Source organism: Hydra viridissima, unplaced genomic scaffold (assembly GCF_058129835.1).
Source record: "Hydra viridissima isolate aposymbiotic clone 2 unplaced genomic scaffold, HvirCarnegie_v1 scaffold_18, whole genome shotgun sequence".
Classification (NCBI taxonomy): Eukaryota; Metazoa; Cnidaria; class Hydrozoa; order Anthoathecata; family Hydridae; genus Hydra; species Hydra viridissima.
In genome coordinates, this window is record NW_028324317.1 from 1,930,001 (window position 1) to 1,943,333 (window position 13,333).

At 31.1% G+C, this 13,333-nt stretch overlaps 1 pseudogene across 1 annotated transcript; it reads left to right on the forward strand.

The window, feature by feature from the left end:
- The first annotated feature begins 1,591 nt into the window (after nt 1–1,591).
- Nucleotides 1,592–4,497, forward strand: LOC145190271 (uncharacterized; annotated as a pseudogene). Its single transcript, XR_016448580.1, has 4 exons — nt 1,592–2,034; nt 2,129–3,340; nt 3,503–3,781; nt 3,898–4,497. The product of XR_016448580.1 is annotated as an uncharacterized LOC145190271 (transcript).
- The last annotated feature ends 8,836 nt before the right edge of the window (nt 4,498–13,333 follow it).

Genomic DNA, 13,333 nt, shown 5'->3' on the forward strand with positions numbered 1-13,333 from the left:
CTGCACAAGCAAACAAATACTTTTTCTTTACTTTTATTAAACAAACTAAATTAAAGCAAATTAAAATTAAAATTTGTACTTAGTTTTACTGAGAATTTTTATTTTATCATATCTATTCTAAAAAACGAAAATCTGAAAGTTAATATAGAGCAACTTATTGTAAGAATATGTTTTGTTAAATAAAGAAATATTTATATTTGAAATTTTTGTAAATATGTAATATTCCGTTATTTTTATGAATAAAATCTTATGTTAAACAAAAAAACTAGATTTTTATTAGTAAATTATATATTTATCAATATTTGAGCTTAAGATATAAAACTTGATTATCATCAGTTTCATAATTTTCATATCACCATTCCTTAATTCCGCCGCCATCTTGGGAGGCCAAAACTGGCTTCAAAAAATTTTTTGGTATACGCTATCCAGTTATATTTTGAGACCAGTGGAATCCACTTTACCAAGGCGATACTTATTACAGGCCTTCCCGTCGCGAATCCGTATTTTTGACTGGGGGCGGACAATGTTACGGAAAGTTTAGTGTAGTAGTTTATCACCTCCGCCTGATTTATCACCTCCCCCCATAGAAAACCTAAAACGAGGTTGCGCTTTCAGATAATAGCTGTTAGAATTGTGCCTAATGCGTCCGTTTCAGCGCAATAAACTTTAAAAACAACTACTAAAAGGAAAGACAAGGTCAACAATTCTAGAAATTAAATTTACTCGGTCATGTTGTGATGTTCCAACTTTATATTTTTAAAAGGTATTTAAAGAAAAACAATAGTGATATAAGTTATATTATAACTTATAATTTTAAATTAACTAGTTATGCATTTTTTTTAGAAATACTTTAGAATTTGTTTTATATGTGGCTGATTTATCACCTCCTCCTAGTAAATTACTTATCTTACTTCTGATTTATCACCGCCCCCTAATAGGATAGTGTTAGAAAATTATTAAGCGATAGTGATAAAAATTATACAACCTAGTTATGTATTTTTGTTGTAAATTCTTTAAAATTTGTTTTATATGTGGCTGATTTATCACCTGTAACACTTCATATTATATATATATATATATATATATATATATATATATATATATATATATATATATATATATATATATATATATATATATATATATATATATATATATATATATATATATATATATATATATTAGGGTGGTTCAAAAATAGGTCATGTCAAAAATTTAAAAAGAGCCCTAGCTTATGATCTGCCTTGACCCCAAAATAGTACTTAAAATTTTTTACAAAAATTTTATTGATCATTGGAAAGGTTCCCACAGAGGGCAAAAGGGTCAATTTTTGCCCCGATTTAAGGAAAACTTTACCCTGCTTGTGGGACCCTTAAACTTCAACCATTAAAAAAAAAAAACTATCCAATAACATGGTAATGAGTTATACAACTTATGTTTAAGGGGCTCTTTTCAAAAATAAACATTCAAAGAATTTCATTTTTTCAGCAAAAAGCGGGTTTTTAGTGGGTATTTTCAAAATATCTTACATTTCACTTTTTTTGTATAATTTAATATTTGAAAACATAACTTTTTTTGCTGAACAATTTTTGTTTTGAATAAAGAATAAAAAAGATTTTAAATAAAATAAAAAATAAATATTTCATTTTCAAAATTAAAATATAATCTTATTATTTCATCTAACATACTTATATGTAAACATTTAATTTTAGACTAACATAAAATATTAATAATTTATATGATGCCACCCAAAAAGAAAATTGAAAGAGTTGATGATACTTTTTTAGTGGGAAAAATAAATTGTACTATTCCTAACAATAAATTTGCAACTACACAAGAAATTCTTCAATACTACAACTTTCTGAGAAAATCTAAACCTGAAGTTAAACTGAGTTTTATTGTAGGATGTCCAAACAAAAGTGGATCATTCTCACCAAATTGTCCTACCAGTCAGTTACATTGCTGCATAATATCTAAACTTGTAGTTTCATGGACACGTGGTGGATTTGAAGTAATTACAACTCAGAAGCTAAGGTAATGATAGATCAAACTGTATAACCTTATCAAAACACTAAAATATATTTTTAAGTTTTTATAAGCATTTAATAATAATAATTTCATTTTATAGGATCAAGGTCACAAAAATGGTGCAAGACTGGATTAAGCTAAAAAAAGCCTAAGCAAAAGAAACATCGCTGCTGAAGTTAAAAAAAGAAAGAACTTTAAAGAAAATATGAAAAAGGTTTTCTGGATCGGAGAAAACCCACTAAATATGATTGAAAAAATAAGAAAAGATAGGTTGAGAAACCAAAATGACAAAGAGGAAGACATAGCTTTTCTTAAAGACCAATTAGAGGAAAGGAAAGGAAAGTTAGGGGGATTGGATAAGAGATTTCAATATTCATTAAAAAGAAAGTATAAATCTAAATGTAGTTATAATAAATTAAACAATGTATCAGATACTGATTCTGAAAATTCATTAAATTCATTTAATACCAATAAAAGCAATTCAAGTGATAGTGAATTTGAAATTGAGTCATATATTGATCCTACAAATTCTGTCAACCTACCAAAGGATATCTTGCACCGTACTGCTCACACAGCAGTTGGAGAGGGTTTAACTCCACATCAACATACAGCAATTCTTAGCAGTATTATTGTCAATTCTGGAGGATGCATGTCTGAGTTTGTATGCTCTAAATCTTCATCATACAGAGCAGCAGAGAATGCTGTGGTAATGGGTGCAAATGAAATCAGAGACCATATAAAAAGCATTTCTAAATCTTCAAATTCTCTGATAACAATTCATTTTGATGGAAAAATTGTGAAAGAACTTACTGAAGGAAAACAGTTTTCAAAAGATAGGTTAGCTGTTCTTGCTAGGATTAAAGGACAAACCGAGTTACTTGGAATTCCAGTAATCGACTCAGGTTCTGGAGAACACCAAAAAGAAGCTATAGAAGAACTTATTTCTAACTTTGGATTAGAGGATAAAGTTCAGTGTCTTTGCTTTGATACCACTAGCGCCAACACAGATAAAGCAAAAGGAGCTTGTAGCAGAATCATTGTGCACTTACAGCGCCCTATGTTATTAACTGCATGTCGACACCATATTTTTGAGCGTCATGTTACCCGTTTTTGGGAGCTTTATCAAAGTAGTCATACTTCAGGACCAGAAAATAAATTATTTAAACTTCTTAAGAACCATTGGAATGATCTAGATACTGAAAATCAAGATTTAAAAAGATTATCAACTCCTGTTGATTCCTGGATTAATGAACAATGGCTGAGTGCTATTCAATTTTGCAGATATATAATTAGCACTAAAGTTTTTAAGAAGGTGAGTAATAATAGCTTTATAAATTAATTTAAAATCTAATTATCTCTTCTTATTTCCAAAAAATAGTATAGTAAAGTAGTACTTCACATATAATTTTCAAGTTTTACAAATTTGTAGTAAGTAATTTAAGTTATTATAACTTAGGAAAAAAAATTTGTTTAGGACGGAAAGTTTTGTAAAGATTATCAAGAATTGGCTGAACTTACATTGATGGTACTGTCACACACTGACAGGTTTAAACTTCACAATCCTGGAGCTGTTCATCATGCCAGATTCATGGGTAAAAGTTTATTTTACCTAAAACTGTTTCTACTTATGGAAAAAATCCCTGAAATCAATGAAGAGAGCAAGGATGAAATCACGGAAATGACAAAGTTTCTTTCCATTTTTTACACTGAATGGTTTCTTAGAGCGGAAATAAGTTCAGCTGCTCCAATGCAGGTACACGGTCTGAATAATTGTTTTAAAATAAAGATATAATTTTGAATAAATACAAAAAGTAGGTATATTATTTATTTTTAAATTAAACATTGAAAAATCTAACCCTTAACTATTAGGATATGAAAGCATACTGGCAGATGAAAAGGTTTGAGGAATTGAATAAAACTGGAGCTCAAGCTGTTTCTGAATCCATTATGTGACATACTTGGTACCTTGACCTATATTTAGTCATTATAGCAGTTGCAGATCAGAAATGTAAAGAAAGTAGCAACATGGCTAAGAGACTATTTGGTCTAAAACAACCCTCTATAGAGGAGTATTCCTTAGAAAGACAGGTGTTGGATAAAGAGATTCTGAAGAACTTAAACTTTTCACAGGATGAGCCTCCCAGTTTAGTTCCACTAGTTACAGAGAAGTCCTGGCTTATATTTGACATGCTTGGTCATGGAAAAGCTGAGGTTCAATGGATGAAGCTTCCTGCAGAGTATTGGATTTTAAATGATTTCTATCAAGAATTTGAAACAGCCATCATGAATCTTGATGTTGTGAATGATTGTTCAGAAAGAACAGTCAAATTAGTTCAACAACTTGTTAGTAAAGCTCATTCAGAAGAGAAAAGGCAAGATACGTTTCTTTTTACTCATGTGTACAAGCGAAATCAAAATGGTAGAAAAAAGTTGGATCATGCCAAAGCTGCACTCAATAGTATTATTTAATATCTACTTTTTGATCCATTTTATTTTTGAAACAATTGTAAATGTTTGGTTTTTGTTTTGTATTGGTAAAGTTTTTTTTTTATTGTATTCAAACAAATACTTATTTTTTTTAAAAAAACATTTTATGTTTTGATGATTTTCAATGTTTTATCATTCTTCTGAAAGTTACTTAAAAAAATATTTATGAAAAGAGCCCCTTAAACTTAAGTTGTATAACTCATTACCATGTTATTGGATAATTTTTTTTTAAAATTGGTTAAAATTTAAGGGTCCCACAAACGGGGTAAAGTTTTTTTTAAAACGGGGCAAAAATTGGCCCTTTTGCCCTTTGTGGGGACCTTTCCGATGATCAAAAAAATTTTTGTAAAAAATTTTAAGTACTATTTTAGGGTCAAGGCAGATCATAAGCTAGGGCTCTTTTCAAATTTTTGACATGACCTATTTTTGAACCACCCTAATATATATATATATATATAAATTTGTTTTTTTGAAATAATTTTTGCTTTATTTTTAGATAATATATATGTTTAGTTCATTTCATGTTCAGTTATGATGTTTATGAAACGCAATGCAAACACTGATGAATAAAAAATATAATGGATTTTTTATCAAAAAATGATTTTAGAATATTAAAGACTCCATAAAAAACAGTTTGGTTTTTTGTGCACTACCGATAGCGAATGTTTTCTGTTCTCTCAACGAATTCATTTTTCGGAAATTTACGAATGTTACGATGTGTATTATTATATTAGTTATAAAAAACTTAATATGGTTTTACATAGTTTGTATGGTTTTATATACATTATATTATAGAAAAATATTTTCAAAAATCGTTACATAAAATTAATTGATATAATTTAAGGAAAATAATTATTATTATATTGTCATGATTGTTGTGCAATTTGTTTTCAATAAATTTGATAGAAAATGTAAAAGTATAGACATTAAAAGATAAATACAAGTGAAAATGAAATCCGTAGGTGTCTTATTTTATACTTGCCTTTATACTCGCCTGACAGATCAGGTTTCGGTTCCAACTTTGTTTGAACTCCTAAGTTTTTTTGGCTAAGTTTTCTGAATAAGTAATCCTCAACTTATGGCTCTGGCTCCTAAGTTTTTTTCTCCGGTTCATTTAAATATATTTTAAAAATTTTAACTTAACATTTTACATATGAAAACTTCATAAATTTGTAGTTTGTAACGGGTGATGCGGAAGTTATCGGACAAAATAAAAATGTCAATAACTTATTTATAAATAAAAAAACAAACTACTATTATATTTTTTTAAAATAAAACATTTATCTTTTAATAAAAATATATTATTTTTTATATGAAAAAAACACCACCATCTGCAATTGATCTCAATTTTGCTCTGACGCCTTTCATATGCGACTGTAAAAAGTTTAAATCAATTTCTTGTAGTTTTATTTTAATGCGATCAATCAAAACTTGCTCTGTTGAAGCTTGCCAATCTCCCTCGTAAACCTTCTGTGCCAAATGTCCCCAAAAATATTCAATTGGTCGTGCTTGAGGCACATTTGGGGGATTGGATTCTTTATCAACGTAATAGACATTTTGGTCCATCCAATTTAGAAAATCTTTAGAATAATGAGACCTGCTAAATCTGGCCAAAATAAATAGTTAAAGTCTCCATGATACTTGTGAATAAATGGAATAAGTTGTTTTTCTAAACATTCATTAATATAGATTGATGAATTGATTGCTACAGCCTTTGAAGTGTGAAACAATGGCTCGGACATACCACGCTCAGATATGGCTATCCACATTAATAATTTTTTTGGAAACTTCTCTTTTCCTATAAAACATAAGTAGGTTGTATAATTTTTATCACTATCGCTCAATACTTTTCTAACACTATCCTATTAGGGGGAGGTGATAAATCAGAAGTAAGATAAGTAATTTACTAGGGGGGAGGTGTGATGATGTGTATAGAGAGTATGAAAATGTGCAGCTGTCACGGTCGTGCAATCTGATTGGTTGTTTCAAATTCCTCACGTGATCATGACGTTTGTTCGTTCCAATCGCATCATCGATGTCGTCATCATATCGTCACGTTCCAATTGCATCATCGATGACGTCATCATATCGTCACGTATGGACGTGACAATCACGTTGTGTCGTCGTGCAAGCACGACTCCCCAACATGATTGTCACGTCCATACGTGACGATATGATGACGTCATCGATGATGCAATTGGAACGTGACGATATGATGACGACATCGATGATGCGATTGGAACGAACAAACGTCATGATCACGTGAGGAATTTGAAACAACCAATCAGATTGCACGACCGTGACAGTTTCACATTTTCATCCTCTCTATACAAATGTTTGATTAGAGAATAGCTGAAAAATAAATACATCTGAAACAGCATCCAATATAGAAAAAAATATAACTAGTTCCCAGTCTCCAAATATACTAAACCGCGCATTTTAACAAATAAAGAAAAAATAAAACGAACAACAAAGTTACCTTCCTTCGACGCCATTTTGGAAAAAATTTGAGTAGAGCTTCGCCGTCCGATCTCCTTTGGGGCTTTCGCCCAAATGACAGATTAACGTTCGCACCGGTATATATAGAGAAAACGACCCTTAAGTAAACAAGGGAAATTCCCTGGGAAATTACTAGTTCCCAGTCTCCAAATATAGCAAACCGCGCATTTTAACAAATAAAGAAAAAATAAAACGAATAACAAAGTCACCTTCCTTCGACGCCATTTTGGAAAAAATTTGAGTAGAGCTTCGCCGTCCGATCTCCTTTGGGGCTTTCGCCCAAATGACAGATTAACGTTCACACCGCTATATATAGAGAAAACGACCCTTAAGTAAACAAACGACGGCCCTTAAGTAAACAAACCGTTGCGGGGGGTCTCAAACCGACCAATCAGATTGCAGAGAAAAGTAAACAAAAAAACTAACCGACCAATCAGATTGCAGAGAAAAGTAAACAAAAAAGTAAACCGGGGGTAAAACAAAACGAAGACGGGGTAAAACAAAACGAAGACGAGTGTAATTAACAAAATAATAACGATATAATAAAACATAAAACATAAAGTTATTCAATTGTTACACATATGTCCATAGAGATAAATGCATATTCTTCTGCTCCGTATTCGTCGAAATGTAAACTTTCATCTAAATAGTTATCATCAACAGGGATAAGGTGATGAAGATTGTTATGTTTTGTAACATAAACGTGTTCGTTTGCCATCGTCTCTGTAATAGTTTTCAATTAAAGCGGAAGGTGAAAACGAAATAGCATAATTATCTGTTAACCAATGTCGATCTAACTCATATTCATTTGGAATTCGATAAATATCGAGAATCGTTGGTTTACAGCTTGTTTGATATTTCGAAAAATAGATAACACGAACCATAGTTTAATTGAATAAAATATACCGTGTAAAATAACGAATAAAAAAAAAATAAATGTGTTGTTGCTGGAAGAGTTGGAGTTATATGACAATATAAAGTTATTCAATTGTCACACAAAAATCGCTTGTGATGTATACATATTCTTCCGATCCGTATTCGTTGAATTCGAAACGCTCCTCTAGAATATCTTTTTCAATATCGACAAGGGTTTTAAAATCGTTGTATTTTGCAATATAAACATGTTCGTTTTTTGACAAAGTGATAAATATCAAACGATTTCCATTGTGATCGTAGTCGATTTCAGTTAGAGCTGATTTAAATAAAATAGCGTGTTCTAGTGTTAACCAAAAACGATCTAACTCATCAGCATTTGGAAGTTGATCGAGTTCGAGAAACGTCGGTTTGCAGTTTGATCGATATTTTGAAAAATAGATAACACGAACCATTTTATTATTAATCTATAACAAGTTTAATTGAAGAAATAAACACCGTTAAAAATAGATAAAATAATGATGCTAAATAATAAATAAAGTTATAATATATATTAGTTAATAGAATAAATTTTGAAATAAAAAATGAGCGGAAGAAGATACATGCCTCCTTATCCTTATCGTGGAAACGGATTAAACAATAGAACAACGAAAAAAAAAAAAGCGACAAAAAGAAAAAGACAGAGAGGAGGAGGTGAATTAACCAACAAAGCTGTTGAAATATTATCGCCTCTTCCATTGGCGTTTACCGAAAGTGCTAGTAGATATTTGGTGAAGAAAGCTTTGGACAAATTATCACCTAGTAAAAAAAAGTTTGTAGTGATACCAAGTTCTACCACATCAACAAACGTTTTACCGATCAATACAACGAGATATGACGATTAAAAATACATTTAAAAGATTAAGAAGATGGTGGAAAAAGATGAAAGAGAAAAAACGAATAAATAGAATAAAACCTGTTCATTACGAATATTGGTTTATAAAAGAATAAAATGTTTACAATGTATATTAAATTCGTATTTTTTGTATTCGTTTAAATGCTGTCGAATTTGTGATAGAATGAAATTTATTTTCAATTTGTTCTGTCACACCCCATAGATAAGCACAACATCTTAAACGATCGACAAAATCGGTAATGTTTACAGATGTTTGAAGAAAAACAGCGATAGCGCTTTCGATTTCTCTTTCGCCGATGTTTGTGTTTCGATCGTTGTTTGTTTCGTCTAAAAGTTTAGTTATTTCCTTGAGCGGTAGTAGATTTTCTTTGTCGAGCGAAAGGAGAAACAAATAATGATGCTTGTATTTCCATATGTCTTCCCATTCGTTGGTACTGTAAGGATTAAATCGAGCATAGCAATGGGTGCATTTTTTTTTACAGTTCATCTAAATACAATAATTAAAACCGTTTAAATACGACTAAAAACAAATATATATATTGGTTAGTTAAAAAAATGAATTATTAATAAAAAAAATGGATAATAATAACGAGAAAAAAAGTTGTATTAAGCAAATCATTGATATAATAAAACAAAATAAAATGGCTAGTGTGATTGTGATAATTATTATTGTTTTTTTTGCTTTATATTTTGGAAAAGAAAAAGCGCAACAGCTTCAATTAGCTATCGATTGGATTGCTACGGTTTCGCCTAATTTCACCATTAACAACAGTCGTATAAAACCGACACCGTATACAACAAAGAAAACAGTGTTTTATCAACGTTGCTGTCTTAACAATGAAACGAGTTTAATAAATGCGAATTGAATAACGATAAATCGATCAGCGAATCGTTGTCATCTTCGTTTTGGTGAACTACTCGATGTTTACGCTCGCAACTGCAGCATAAAGAAATTTGACAAGTATCACATTTTGTTGTGTAAACAGAGCTTTTTTCCATATATATTTCGCAAACAAAGCAAATTGAAAAACTTGTTTTTTTGTGTGCGTAATGCTCGTGTAACCTTTTTTTCAATTTCTTCCATTTTTTTAAATAGATCATGGCTATTTTATTGGTTTTATGTAACGATTCCTTTAAATCGACATCATTTTTTCGCGATTCGATATAGTGACGAATCTTTCTGCTTAATTTGTAAAACGAATTGAGTGCGACTTTTGATTTCTCTTCGACACTCGTTTTATAATCTCCATCTTCATTCTCGTCCATTACAACTCTAATTTTGCATTCGACGTCTGACAATAGATCGAGAATTTTTTCAGCTTTTGTATTTTTCATTGTTATGTATGTACTAAAGAAAAGAGAATATAAATATATTTGTGAAATAAATTAAATAAACATTAAATCTTTTCGATCTATTGCGATAAATATGCGATTCCAATAAACGCGTTCATGTTTTGATATTTCATCTTCCATGGAATACCCTTTCATTCGCATCCACCTTCGCACAGTTTCGTGTGATTTTTCGTATGATTTTTCTCGATCGTAATCGTAATCGATCGTGTCCAAATTGTATTGACAAATGTTCAATTCTCTTCCCATTTTTTTCCAATCAATTCCAATGCGTAACGATACAAAATTAGCAAATTCGCGATATTTCATTTTTTTAATAACTAAAAACAAAAAAATATATTTTATAAAATTAATTTTACATCCTTTTTCAACAAAGACTCGCACATTTCTTTTCGTTTCTTTTCATCGTTCATCATTATTTCGGGCAAACGTTTTATAATATCGCTATCGATATTGACAGTGTTTCCTTCGACATCGTTTTGAATAATGTAAATATCTCCTCTGATCGATCTAAGGAGGGGGGTAATCTTTCACGTGAGAATTTCTCGGATAGGGAAAAGGATGAATGCTGTACAACGCAGTGAGATGAGGAGATATAACGAGATATTCTTCCATCGTTGGGACTTTTTTCACGTTGGTCAGTCTCGGTTTTCTAAGTTCGCTTTTTGACAAATGAAGAATGCGAACCATTATTTATTATTATGATGCTAAAAAATTAACAAAACTATATAAAATCAAGATAAAAATTTACACAAACAAGGATTATCGTCGATAATCATCGATTTTCCTTCTTCGTTTCGAATTATTGTGCGAGCGTGATTTTTACATTGAGTTAACGATGATTTGTCTACAACGTAAACGTCGTAGTTCACAAACAAATCGTCAACGAACATTTTTCTTCTGTAAAGATTGGCAAAACATTCGTGATTTTCTAACCAATCGACTAATCTATCGTTTGCGAGTTGTAAAAGCGATTCTTTTTTTTCTTTTTTCAATTGTTTTTCGATTTGACAACACGCGCAATTGCAGCGAATCGAATCAATCTTTCTGAGTTGACGAATATCTTCTTTTTTTTTTCGAACATGCTGCATGAAACGAAACGTTTTCAATTCTCGCGATTTTTTTTTTTCACATCGTTTGCACAAACAGTGAAGCGACTGAAAATAAAAAGACAATTTTTTATTTTTTTAGAATTTTTTTATTTGGTTGTTATAAAAAGACAATCTTTGGTCGGGTTTTAAACCCTTTTCTTTTAATCCGTAAGGATCTACGGTGAGTTGTTGCTGTTGTTGTATAACCAAAGGAGGTGGTTTGATTTTTTCCTTCAAAAATAAAAAATTTTATAAATCTATAATTGATAACGATACAATTTGATAACGATACAATTCTTACCTGTCTTTTTTCTTCGTTATCCGTTTCTGAATTTGTTATTTTTATTTTTTTATTATCCATCTAAAAGAAAAAAAATAACAATTATATATCGTATTTTTTATTTTTACACAAGTTGCAAATAAAAACGTCCAATATTTCGTCCCAATCGCCGTATTCTTCTATATTGCATTGCGAACACGTGTCGTATTCGAATTCGTGCGATTGTATCGTTTCGCTTTCGCAAAACATATCTTCGTACATTTCTTGAATTCTATCTTCGATTAGCTTCATTTGCGAGGTGAGCTTCTCTTTCGCTTTTTCGAATGTTTCAGCGTGCAAATCGATTTGTTGGCTAAACGAGGTTATCACCGCTTTTACAAACATTTTTTTAGGGTGTTTATAATCAGATTCGTTCACTTCGCGATCTAGTGTAAAAATTTGATTCGTTAAAATAGATTCGTTAAAATAGCAAACTTTTATTTTACGAACAAAAGAGACGGCGTTTAAAGTGATAAATTGCGGTGTTGTCGATTGCAAGGCCAAAAAATCATCGATGCGATCGAACAATTTCGTTTTCCAAATCGAGTTGTCATCGTTCAATCCGATATCGATCCAAAAATACATTACTGAAGAAACGACATTTCCATCTTTGTCTAAACATTCGTCTTCAAAACTGATACGAGTTACAGTATGAGGATCGTTTTTAAAATCAAAATCTCGAAAATGAGGGTTTTTTGTTGGTGTTGATGTTGACATACTCGGAATGTCAAGTAGAATGCCAATGTAAAAAACGTCAAACATTTCATCGCGCATGCTCTTTAGTCTCGTTTCGATTCTTTCGTAATCGATTTTGAGTTTTTCGTGTTCGTCTTCGAACGTTTGTTCTCGCAAGTCTATTTGCTTGCTAAAAGATGCCATCAAAGCGTTAACCAAGGTAAGACCTTGATATTTGTAATCAAATTCGTTAAGTTTTCGATCTAAAATAACGAGTTGTTTAGAGTTGCAAAGATAACGAACTCTTATTTTACGAACAATCGAAGGATCGAGCGGTGAAGTCAAGTCGTACCGATACAACTCTTCTCTCCAATTGTCTTCTTTCCAATCAATGTCAATCCAAAACAGCTTTAGGTTACAATTTTGATCGTTGTTTTGTTCATTGTCGGGCGAATGAACAAGACATTCGTCGTACACTTCCAAACGAGTAGAAAATGCCATTTTTTTTTAATTATTATTTTTTTATTACAATCTGAAAAAAAAAACACATTTCTCATATATTTTCACGTATATTAAAAAACAAACAAAAAAAATTACAACGTGATATCGACAGTGTTAACTTGTTCCGCCTCGGGATAAAAAGGAGTGAAAAATTTTCTCAATCTTTCGTTGTTGTCGATGAAAAATTCCGTAGCGTTGACTTCTTGAACGGCAAACTCGTTGTTCATTATTTTTTTAGCCTTCCAAGGATTTTCAAAATGCTCGCGATTCCAAACGGTGTTTTGATAAACGACACATTCTTTGATGAGTTTCATCAAGGTTTCAGCGTTAGAAGTGTCGACGGGTTGCACGCAAAAGAGATCCATTTCATCGCGAACTTCGTACGATCTTTCTTTGTTGTTGTTCAAAATCATGGTTCGTTTGACAGAAGGGTCGTCGCTGCAAAATTTTCTTTCCGCTCTGTAAAAGAGCATGTGCTGTTCGAGGGTTTTTTTAAACTCGAGCAAAGAATACGAAGGCATGGCGTTTTTAATACTTGTCCAACGACGATCCGCTTTCAAAGGTAAGTTAACTTTGATGGGATTTCTGTAAAAAGTAGGATCTACAGTCGCATAC